The sequence below is a fragment of the Schistocerca americana genome, chromosome 6, assembly GCF_021461395.2.
Source record: "Schistocerca americana isolate TAMUIC-IGC-003095 chromosome 6, iqSchAmer2.1, whole genome shotgun sequence".
Taxonomy (NCBI): Eukaryota; Metazoa; Arthropoda; class Insecta; order Orthoptera; family Acrididae; genus Schistocerca; species Schistocerca americana.
This window is the reverse complement of record NC_060124.1, coordinates 266,255,786-266,269,040: the sequence shown is the minus strand read 5'-3', so window position 1 is coordinate 266,269,040 and position 13,255 is coordinate 266,255,786.

Below are 13,255 nucleotides of genomic sequence, written 5' to 3'. Positions count from 1 at the left end.
TCTGCTGTTTGTTATCTATATGAACGATTTAGGAAACAATCTGGGCACCGGTTTTAGGCTGACTGCAGATGATGCTGTCGTTTGTCGTTCAGTAAAGGCATCAGAGGACCAGGAACAAATTGCAAAATGATTAGAAAAGATATCAGTATGGACCAAAAATTGCCAATTGACCCAAAATTATAAAGAATGTGTGATCATCCGCATCAGTACTACAAGGAACCCGTTAAACTTCGGTTACACGCTATACCAGTGAAATTCAAAGGCCGTAAGTTCAACTAAATACCTAGAAATTACAATCACCAACAACTTAAATTGGAAAGAACTCATAGAAAATGTCGTGGAGACGGTAAACCAAAGACCGTGCTTTACTGGCAGGACACTTAGACAATGTAACAGATCCACTAAATAGATTTCCTGCGCTACGCTTGTCCGTCCTCTTTTGGAGTACTGCTGCGCGGTGTCCTATCCTTACCAGATAGGATTAAATGGCTACATCGAGAAAGTTCAAAGAATGGCAGTACGTTATGTATTATAGCCAAATAGGAGAGATAGTGTCACTGACATGACACAGGCAGAGTTTGGGGTGGACAGCAATAAAACAAAGACGTTTTTCGTTGCTGCCTAATCTTCTCACGAAATTTCAATCACCAACTTTCTCCTCCGAATGCGAAAATATTTTGTTGACGTCGACTAACATAAGGAGAAACGATCATCACAACAAGATAAGGGGAATCAGAGCTCGCACGGAGAGATGTAGCTGTTCGTTTCTATCACACGTTGTTCGAGACTGGAATAATAGAGAATTATTGTGCAGGTGGTTCGATGAATCCTCTGCCAGGCACTTAAATGTGGTTTGTAGAGGATCCATGTAGCTGCACATGTAGACGAAATGGTCCTGTTTGCCTAAATGCTTATTGTGGACAATTGCTGGCGCTAATCCGTCTGCCAGAGTCACGGCTGTTTTATTTATTTATTTAATTGTATGATTGGGCCCCTCCGTCGGGCAGACCGTTCGCCGGGTGCCGGTCTGTCAATTTGACGCCTCTTCGGCGACTTGTGGTCGACGAGTATGATAGGATGATGATGACGATAGCACAACACCCAGTCCCTGGGTGGGGAAAATTCCCCGACCCAGCCGGGAATCGAACCCGGGCCCATAGGATTGAAAGTTTGTCTGGCTGACCATTCAGCTACCGGGGCACGGCTGTCGCTGAACGCCACAGCTTTCCTGCGAGATTGCTTGAGCGTGAAATTGGCGTTTGTATCTACTCATCAAAGAGGAAGCTACCTGCCTGCGTTTCCCTGGTGTGATAAAGTCCATTACCTCACTCCGAAAATTGAAAATTGTCCCATCCAGCCTGACACACCCACCACCAAACGTTGTGCAGTCGAAGCTGTCCTTCGGAGAAAGGCTGATCGAACCTGAGTCGTAATAATCCTCATTGTAAAGTCAGAGTCGAATGTTTCTCTTGATTTCCCATGTTTTTACGTAGAAGCTCGGACATTTTCGTTTGTCAGATTGGCAGCACCGTTCAGTCTCCTCTCCAGGCGAAGCTTCGGAATGGCAAGGATTCAGGAGAGGACAGTTTTATGTCTGAAGAATCACTTCCTCACTCTCATCCGTGCAGTAGTTTAAGAATGGAGCTTTCGCTCGGGTGATAACATCTGCTGAGCAGCTCTTATTTAACCTCCTATATGCTGCACATTTGTCTTATTTATTTTGATTCTGCCAGTTGCCAAGATGTGGAATCGTTAGACATTTCACTTCCTGCAGTCTTCAAATTGAACGTGAGTCCCACGGAGTTTAGAGTCATCTTAATTTAGTTTGCAGCAGGTTCCAGATCGTTGGTCTTTACTATTCATTGATACCCGATTGGATTAATTCTGAAGCTTTATCCTCAGTCTGCTGGATGGCTTATAACTATCCTATGGTTAGTCAACCCTTGATTATAAATGTAAGTAGCTGCATTTATAAGATGGTTCCTCAATATGACGAGTTTCCGTTGTGGTTGTGGGCATTGTGGTGTTGTTTTCTGTTTCCCTCATCCAGGGCATGTGACGTGTAGCGGCAGTTTCTCAAAGCTAAGACTTGCATGTCTAGTAGTTTGTGTGGCTCAATTAATAATTTAAGAATATTATACATCTTTTTGGACTACCCCAACTTGCGTTTCAGCATCATTATTAAAATGCTGCATTGCACTTTGAAGAGTCTGTGGCCTTGGAATATACATGTCGTATACATAGCACAGATGGATGCCTGCAACATATATTTCGACATACACTGATCAATCAGGACAATGAGGCCTTAGTATGTCACTGGAGGGACCTGACACCACATATGCTCACACAAATCACGTAATTCCCCTAAATTCCAGAAAGGAGGGCGGTGAGCCCTATTGCCACTGTCTGTCACATCCAGGATTCGAACGTGTTAAGATCTAGGGCCTGCACATCGGTTGGAGCTCGCCTCTATGTTCCTCGAACCAGTACATCACGCTCCTTGCCTCGTTGAAAAATAACAGGGTTATTGGAAACATGATCGTTATGAGGAAGTGTACATGGTCCGCAACCAGTACACGATACAGCTGAACTAGACTCACGAATGCCCACATTAAAGTTCCCCAAAGCGTAATAGAGCCGCTGCCAGGTTGTCTCCAGCCCGCAGTACAGACGTCAAGGAGTTGTTCCCCTGGAACACGGCGAATTCGCGCCCTCCCGTCGACATAATGAAAAAAGATACATGGGTCTCATCAGACCATGCAACGTTCTGTCACTGCGCCAACGACCAGTGCCGATGGGCACCAGCCAATTTAAGTCGTAGTTGCCGATGTCGTGGTGTTCATTGCACAAGCATGGGTTGTCCGCTGCGGAGGCCCATCGTCAGGAGTGTTCGGTGCACTGTAGGATCAGATTTGTACTCTGCCTAGCACTGAAGTCTGATGTTAGTTCCACCGCAGTTAGCTGCTTTGTATTACAAGTCAGCCAAGCGTACGAGGTCCGACATATGTAATGAGGGGTGGTCGCCCAACCTAACGACATCTAGATGTGGTTTCAACGTGGTTTCGCCACGTGTTGAAGATAGTCATCGCAGCACTTCTCATTCATTCAACAAGTCGTGGTGTTTCCGATATACTCGTGCCGAGCCACCGGGATATCACAATCTGGTCTCGGTCGAACTTAGAGAGATCGCACGCTTACCCCCCTCTACACACGGAGAGCACGCTCACTGGTACTACATGCACCGCGCGTGTGACTGATTACCATTCGTTACTCACCAGGTGACCCTGCTATCGCCTTGACGGGTTTACATTGATAGTAGGTCGGAGATAATGGCTGATCAGTGCATATCCTGTCTTACAAGTGTCGCTCACAGTCAAAATATTTAGAGCCTTTGGTTGCAGGTAAAGGATCATTACGTAACTTGATACAGTAGAGTTGCACTTTGTACCGAGTACATCGTATAGCTGCTGTAGTTACGAGGGTCACTCCAAAAGAAATGCACACTATTTTTTTGTATCCATCTCTTATTCTACATGTTTGAAAGTTTTACAGTGTGTAGATGCATCCCTTAGGAGCAATATTTTCATTTCTCCACATAGTTTCCATCCCTCTCAACTGCCTTACGCCAACTTGGAACCAACGACTGTATACCCGCGTGGTAAAATTCTGGACCAACCTGTTGGAGCCACTGTTTGGCAGCTTGAACAAGACGGTCATCATCTTCAAACGTTGTTCCACGAAGAGAGTCTTTTAGTTTCCCAAATAGATGATAGTCACATGGAGCCGGGTCAGGAGTATAAGGCGGGTGTTTCAGCGTTGTCCATCCGAGTTTTGTGATCGCTTACATTGTTTTCTGACTGACATGTGGCCGTGCACTGTTGTGCAACAGCAAAACATCCTGCTTTTGCCGATGTGGTCGAACACGACTAAGTGGAGCTTGAAGTTTATTCACTGTCGTCACATATGCATCAGAATTTAAGGTGGTTCCACTTAGCATAATGTCCACAAGCAAGAGTTTTTCGGAATCGAAAACACCGTAGCCATTACTTTTCCAGCAGAAGATGTGGTTTTCAATTTTTTTTCTTGGGTGAATTTGCATGATGCCACTCTATTGATTGCCTCTTCGTCTCTGATGAAAAATGATGGAGACATGTTTCATCACCTGTCAAAGTTCTTCCAAGAAATTCATCTCCACCATTCTCGTACTGTTCCAAAAGTTCGCTGCATACCGTTTTTCTTGTTTCTTTGTGAGCCACTGTCAACATCCTGGGAAACTACCTGCCACAAACCTTTTTTAACGCCAACACTTTCAGTATTCTGCAAAGACTTCATTCCCCTGTCCCAACGTAGCGTGAAAATTTGTCCACTGTGATGCGTCTGTCAGCAGTCACCAATTCGTTAACTCTCTGCACATTGTCTGGAGTGTGCGCAGTACGAGGCCTACCGCTGCGAGGACAATCCTCAATATTGCCGTGCCCGCTTTCATCACGTAACCCGCTTGCCCACCAACTAACTGTACTGCGATCGACAGCAGCATCTCCATACACCTTTTTCAACCTCTTGTGGATGTTTCCCACTGTCTCGTTTTCACAGCACAGGTATTCTATGACAGCACGTTGCTTCTGACGAAATTCTAGTGTACCAGCCATCTTGAAGACATGCTGTGACGTGGCCACTCACGGCAAGTATGAAAACAAGCTAGAGGGATGTATCTACACACTGTAAGACTTTCACACATGCAGAATGAGAACTATATTTTTTTCAAAAATAGTGTGCCTTTCTTTTGGAGTGGATCTCGTATAACAGAAATCAAGTACTAATAACAGGTGCCCTTACACTAGCACGGTAAACGTATCGGAGATTGCAGCTTAAGTTAGTTCCCAAATACTGCCATGAGAACGGAGAGGCGAAGAACCGCTGCTTTCGAAGATCAGTTATCTTACCATAGTAGCTACTACAAGTGAGAAGCATCTTGTACCTTTCCTAATTTGTTTCCAAAACTAGAAACTACAGGCAGTGTTGGGTGCGCCCGAGCGGTATTACACTGAATGCGGATATTATTGAGCACAATGCAACCGGTCTGCTGCTAAGAGAGTGGAGTAAAGCGCTCTCTTTACGACAGACCGGAGCGGCATGCGATATTCGAGTCTCTTTATGTGCGCCCCTTCCTTCTGCCCCCGCGGGTTCTTTTTACTCCAGGGAAGGCCAGACGCAGGGGAGCGCCCACCGTTCTCCCAGACTGCCGATGTCCTCTCCTGTTTTACGGTATAACCCCTGACGTCTACCCCTTCCCTGTCGTAGTGCACCCAGCATAGCCGTGTTGTCCCGAGCAGATGACGCCGTCCTGTTTTAAATCCGAGAAATCTCGTTATGCAGATTGTTCTGGTACTGTTAGCCATCCCCTTTTGCGCTGGCAGTCTTCTGGACGGAGAATAAAGTTGCGCTCCGCCTCTGCTTCCCCTACACCACACTTCCGTCAGATTCCTCTGCTCTCCGTTAATGCTTGCCTTCTCCTTTCACTCCTGTCGACTGCTCATTCAGCAGCGCCTGTCAATGCAGGAAATTCAAGTTTTCTGCACCAGAGGGTAGACTGTTGCTAACAACAATGGAGCAGTCTTGTCCTGCAGAAATATACCACATTTTATCCGTTATGCGTGTGCTGCTGAGTACTCTGAGTATCATGTCATGTGGCATAGGTTTGCATTAACTATTTTCTCCTTACATAGAATACCACATATTGTTTTTTCATAACATCTCTCAAACCAACATCCACATCAGTTTTCATTCAAGTCTCAAATGTGCTTTCCACTAACATCTTAGTTTTTCATCATCCTCTTACGGATATCTTAGTTGTTTGTACGGTGTACTAAAGTCGTACCAATGTACCAGGTGATCAAAAAGTCAGTATAAATTTGAAAACTGAATAAATCACGGAATAATGTAGATAGAGAGGTACAAATTTACACACATGCTTGGAATGACGTGGGGTTTTATTAGAACCAAAAAAAAAAAAAAATACAAAAGTTCAAAAAATGTCCGGCAGATGGCGCTTCGTCTGATCTGAATAGCAATGATTAGCATAACAAAGTAAGACAAAGCAAAGATGATGTTCTTTACAGGAAATGCTCAATATGGCCACCTTCATTCCTCAACAATAGCGGTAGTCGCGGAATGGTGTTGTTAACATCAGTGTAAAGCATGCCCGGAGTTAAGGTGAGGTATTGGCGTCAGATGTTGTCTTTCAGCATTCCTAGAGATGTCGGTCGATCACGATACACTTGCGACTTCAGGTAACCGCAAAGCCAATAATCGCACGGACTGAGGTCTGGGAACCTGGGAGGCCAAGCATGACGAAAGCGGCGGCTGAGCACACGATCATCACCAAACCACGCGCGCAGGAGACCTTTCACGCGCCACCTGTCGGACATTTTGTGAACTTTGCTTTTTTTCGGTTTAAATAAAACCCCATGTCATTCCAAGCATGTGTGTCAATTTTTACCTCTCTATCTACATTATTGCGTGGTCTATTAAGTTTTCAACTGTATACTTACTTTTGGTCACCCTGTATTTTAAAATCGAGTATAGTATTTGGTAGAGAAATTCTTCCAATCCATATGTTGCATACAGCAAACCAGTGCTTAACAGTACTGGTCAAAAACAGTTTTGGTTGCAATTTTGGTTTTTTATTTTTCAACGACGCGTTTCGCCTTATTTAGGCATCTTCAGGTTATCTTTTCAAGATGGACGCGAGAGGCACCAAACTTTGCATAACGCGTTCGCGTTCGCGTTCACGGGAGCGGGTGACAGAATACCTGAGCCCTCATTTTATTCTGTTACTCGCTCCTGTGAACGCGAACGCGTTATGCAAATCTTGGTGTCTCTCGCGTCCATCTTGAAAAGATAACCTGAAGGTCCCTAAATAAGGCGAAACGCGTCGTTGAAAAATAAAAAACTTAAATTGCAACCAAGACTGTTTTTAACGAATACTATTTGGTAGAGTTATTGGCACACAGAGAATTACATGCGTCCGACGGAAAACTTCAAAGCTACAAGGTGCGTTCAATGAATGGTACAATACATTAATTTTTTTGGAGCAGTTTCGGTTTAAAAATGTGGAATTTGTAGTGGGATGTCGTGCAATGTTCCCGCCTCAGCCCCTATAGTTTCACAAAGTTACGACAGGTTGTGGCGCTATAAGTGGCCATCAAAATGGCGTCTGTAGCGAAGGTGCGTTCGAAGCAGACAATTGTCATTGAGCTTCTTCTGGTAGAAAACCAGATCAACAAAGGTAGTCATAGGCGCTTGCAGAATGCCTACAGAGCCTTGGAAGTGAACAAAATCACGGTGATTTTTTCGGCGACGTGTCTGTCTTCATCGCAACAAGGTCACACAAACGTGTCCAATCTCCCGCTTGGCGGCAGGTGGGGCAGAGCTGGGACTCCTGCAGTGCTGGAACGTGTGGATACTCTCATTCGAGGTGATCGACGAATGAGAATGAAACCTCGCTGCTCAACTGGAGGTCTCTGTTGGTAGTGGTGCCACACTCGTCCACCAGTTTTGGTAATTCAACTGGCTCTAAGTACTACGGGACTTAACATCTGAGGTCATCAGTCCCCTAGACTTAGAATTGCTTAAACGTAACTAACTTAAGGACATCACACACGCAGGATTCGAACCTGTGAGCGTAGCAGCAGCGCGGTCCCGGACTGAAGCGCCTAGAACCGCTCGCCCACGGCGGCTTTTGGTAATCAATGGTGTATTCCCGCGGGGTTCCTCGCCGCTTAAGAGAAGACCAAAAAGAGCGACGAACGACCATTTGTGCGGAACTGCTTTCGTGTTACGAGGCTGACCGTGACTATGTTTTGTCGAACATCGTCACTGGCAATGAAACATGGGTTAATCACTTCGGACCGGAAACAAAACGGCAATGTATGGAGTGGCGCCATGCCACTTCTCCTCCGAAGAAAAAGTTGAATGCCGCACCCTCGGCCGATAGCCGTGGCGACGATCTTCTGGGACGAGAAATGAAAATCAAAAATTAGCTCCAAAATTCGCAAAGATTTCCCCAAGCAAGTTCCAAATTCCATGAGAAACGAACACGCAAACAAATTTCCAGTTAACACTATTATTTGGATATTAACCAGTAATTGAATCAAAAATCTAATACTTAGTAATTTATTAACATACAAAAGAAGGATAGGATTCCAGTAAAATCAAACTCAAAATTCAAAATCATAGTAAATCGCAAAACCATTATAATTAAAATTCGCAAAGTAGCACCAACGTTCCCAAAGAATACTCCGTGTGAGTACTCTTAGAGATTCGTGAGTAATGGCTAAGAATAATTCAATCCATTGTCACTACGTTCCAAAAGTTAGCCGAAGCAGGTCATAGTTTTGAATGCTCATATATGTAGGCGCAATTAGATTGTTTTTCAGAATTGATTATTGGGATCTACTCTGGCGTAGTGAAACGATACTTTGACTTCAGATATTACGTTATTTAGAATTCAGATATAGGACTTGCATGTATTAGACAGAATAACAACGCAATTTCTCCCCTAAGTCTGTGCATCGAAGAGGAAATCAGAAAACTTCATTAGTCTGTTCTCCCTTATCCTCCCTACAGCTTGGATCTCGTACCTTCCGACATCCATCTGTCTTGCTCAATGATGGATTCAAGCCGCTTGAAGCAGTACGTGGTTGATGGGGAGGCTATTTATGCAGCAAGAGGTTGGATCCAACGTGGACCTTTAGGGACATTCTTATTTTATCTGTTGTTTCGAACTAGCAAGATTACCTTAAAAATATGCAGCATTTACTGTCCCTTTCAGCGTATCACAGGGTCGGTGCTGACCCCAAAAAGAGAAAGACTAACAGCCTCCTGAAGAATCGACCATCAAGAATATGAGTTCTTATAGTGCTGTTTCCCCAGGTTATAAGGTCTTTCTGATATCCACAAGAAAGGAGTTTCCCTTCGTCCGATGATGAGCAACATTGACGCTCCGACAAACCGTGTAGCAAAACACCTTTCTAACCTGTTGAGCCCTACAATAGCCCGGTGTGGGCGCTACATTAAAGATTCGGGGGATTTCTTATGTTAAAAAGAGGGAATGATATTCTAGTAAGTACTGACACTGTCTGTCTCTTCACTCGTGTTCCACTGTCTGATTTGCTACGATTGACTGCGGTTAGGTTTGGCACTGAACTAACGATCCTTTTTCGACATGTGTTGGCTTCAGCTCACTTTTTGTTCAATGACCAGTAATAACAGTAGACAGACAGACTTGCGATGGGAAGCCTGTTGTTACCTATTATTGAGAATTTGTTTATGGAAGATTTCGAGGGAGCTGGGGGCTTCGAAAACATTTTTTTTTTTCAGATATGTAGACAATACTTTTGTTGTTTGATCTCCTGGCATTGAGAATTTGAACGACTTTTCAATACACCCGAATATTCGTTTCACGATAGGGGTGGAAAGGGATGGCTGTCTTCCTTTCTCTGATGTTTTGGTCTGGAGGAAGGTGGATGGTACTTTGGGACATGCTCCTTATAGGAGGCCTACTCACACCAACTTGTATCTGCAGGCTAACGGTTGTCACCATCCGGATGTGAAGGGGTACTTCGTATCTTGGTCCACAGGGGACATGCCATCTGGGACCCTAAGAGTTTATCAACTGAATTAGTCCATCTGTAAGTCATCTGTCGTGAGGACGGTTTCAGTGAAAGACAAACGTGCGTTGCGTATCGACCAATTTTGCGCGGCTTTGGTGACATCAAAGTCTACGGCCTTTCGCCTTACGCAGGGACCATTTAGTACAGATTTGGATGTATTTTGCGGAAATGTGGTCAAAAGTGTGCTTAACAGGTTCCGCAAAGGATGATCTCGGTTTGCGTGAGGTGGGTGTCTACGGTATTCCTTGCAGCTGCGGCATGTCATATACTGGTCACCGTGTCAGGACTGTGGAGGAACGGTGTACTGAGCATAAGCGGCACACGCACAACAGACGAGCAAATCCGCCGGTCATCATACGGAATATAACAACGCAGATGTTCTGCGATGCACTTCCAGCTATTGGGCTAGTGTTATAAAGGAAGCTGTTGAAATTAGATTAGCAAATAACCAAAGGTGGTGGTTTTTGTTTAAATTGTGCATGGAACCCTGTTCCCTCACTTGTCAACGCTATTGTTGTGTGTGTGTGTGTGTGTGTGTTTTATCTTTACGGTGTTACGGTGAAAAGAGATATTAAATTCGCTTTCACAGCTTCTACTTGCTGCAGTTTTGTCCTGACAATGGCATGGTGTGCTCCTGTCGGAATAATCGGAGATAGTAGACGGCGTCACCCGGCCGCGTTCCCTTAAGTTGTATGTACATTGTATAATCCGGCAGAATCTACGATCAGCAACTGTCCTTTGCCTTGCAACAGTATTTTACCTAACATCGTATTTTCAAATAAAGGAAATAGACAAGTGCGTGAATCATAAAAACTGCAAATAAGAATAAAACACTTGAATTAATAACTTCCTTGCTCTGGTCTTATTACGTGATGACGCCAAACACAAAAGTCAAGAATGTTCTCTCAGAAACTGCTCCGCTCACATTCAGTAGTCACTTCTTTTAGGGAGTCCTTAGACAAGCAAGGGCTAATACCGAAATTCTTCTAGAAGCTACAGAGGCGCTGTATTAAGTTTTCTTGACCTTTACACACATAATTATACAAAGTGCAAAGTGCAAGTGCCTCATAGAATGTAATTAAAAGCTTCCGGTTATCTTCTGTGATTAAAAAGCCGTTGACGTCAGAAGCAAAGACGTTCTACGCCTCTTTTATATCAGCGGAAGCCTTGCTCTAAACCCGATAATTTTTATCCTATTTAGCGCTCGCTTGTAAGCTTTTCTTTGTCAGTGCTAGAGTTAAAATTGCAGATCCATTTTCTGACTAGCAACACAACTTCCACCATCCTTATTTCCATTAAATGTATCTTTATTGTAGCTATTTTATAACATGCCTCTTATAAGCCTTAAGAGATAGAAAAGAGAGGAAGTGTGGCAACGTCACAGAGAGTGAACTAACTGCTTAACCTAATTACAGTATTCGCCGAATTTATCACATGTACAGAAGGTCCTATTTCCTCAAAAAACATGACCATCAGATCTGTTGCAACTGGGAAAAATTCGTCTAGATGTTTAGTAGAGGTCTTGTAGACTTTGCCAGTTGCCTCACTACGAATGTGAGAATAATATGGATTTTATTACCTCTCACTCACAGGTACCACACGTGCATTAATGTTTCACACTATTACGCAATAATCTGGTAAGAGTTAACATTGTACAAGGCGGTTAGCACCTATTTTTGCTACGATGGAATTCCTTTCACCATTCACCAATCCTGTGGAGACACGCAGAAGTCATTTGTATAATGCGTCATACAAGTATCTCAGCTACAATTTGGAAGTTAATACTACAAAGACGGAAAGAAATATAAACACTAAGAAGAAGTTGTGCGACATAAAATGAAGTTGCTCGGCGTGTCTATACAACTGAAATATGGTGCTTATTGAAATTTCGCGCCAGTCGCTAGTGGTATCTCTCTTATCCGACTCACACGAAATTTGAATAAACATAATCTTTCAGATTTAGAGGTCGTGTAATAGGGCTACGAGAAGCTAGGTACTCTTTCTGCGATAGTGCGGAAAGACTTGGCAGGCGTGTCGCCACAGTACATGTACAGGCAGCTTCCCAACCAACTGACCACAAATAACGTATTATTAAGAACACAGTTTGGATTTCTGAAGGGTTCTGATATGGAGAAAGCTATTTACGCCTACAGTGAAAATGTACTCAATTAATTAAATAACAAGTTACAAGCAGCAGAAATTTTCTGTGATTTGTCAAAGGCATTCGATTGTGTGAACCACAACATCCTTTTAAATAAATTAGAATTCTATGGTGTCACAGGCAGTGCTGCAAATTGGTTCAAGTCATACCTCGCTAACAGGAAACAAAGGGTGTCAGTGCAAGGGACTAGTGAATTAAGTCTTCAGTCATCATCAGAATGGGAAGAAATTACATGTGGTGTCCCACAAGGATCCATCTTAGGGCCATTGCTTTTTCTTGTGTACATTAATGATCTCTCATCAGTTACACTGCCAGAAGTAAGTTCGTTTTGTTTGCAGATGACACAAGTATTGCAATTAATAGTATGTCGAGTATAGTGCTAGAAAGATCTGCTAATGATTTTTTCATGGATAATAACAAATGGTTTAAAGTCAACTCACTGACATTAAACATCGAAAAGACTCACTATATGCAATTCAGAACCTGTAAGAGGTTTCCACCCAGCAAATGCATAAAGTATGAACAAGAGCAAATAGAAGAGGTTGACAGTCTTAAATTCCTGGGATTACAACTTGATAATAAGTTCAGTTGGAAGGAGCACACCACAGAACTGCAAAAACGCCTTAACAAATCTGTATTTACAATTCGAGTGTTAACAGACATAGCCGACATAAAAATGAAAAAGCTTGCATACTTTGCCTACTTTCATTTCAGAATGTCATATGGTATAATAGTTTGGCGTAACTCTTCAAGTCAAACAAAAGTTTTCAGAGTCCTAAAGCGTGTAATACATACTATTTTTGGAGTAAATTCACGGACGTCCTGTAGAAACCTCTTCAAAGAACTGGGTATACTAACTACTGCCTCTCAGTATATTTACTCCTTAATGAAATTTGTCCTAAATAATATATCTCTTTTTCCAACAAACAGCTCAGTCCATACATACAATACCAGGAAAAAAAATTATCTGCACAATGACTTAAAAGCACTTACTTTAGTTCAAAAAGGGGTCCACTACTCAGGAACACTCATCTTCAATAATTTGCCAGCAAACATAAAAAATTTAGTTGCTAATAACGATCAGTTTAAAAGGGGCCTCCTTCTACTCCATTGACGAATTTTTTAGTAGAACAAATGATGTATTGTATATTTCCATACTATTAGTAGTGTTATTTCAGCTTTAAAAAATATTGACATGTTCTACATCCACGAGGATCTCCTCAGCACGGATCTATGGAACGAAAAACTAATCTAGTGTAATCTAATCTAATCTGCTGGCAGCGGTGGTCATGAGAATGTATGGTTCCAAGAAGACCGGGCTCCGGATGTCCATGTAGCGCTACCGTATGGCTCTTGCGCACCGTACTAAATCTGCAGCAGCAGTATGAGTAGCAGTTGGCTCTACAGCAACACAACGAAC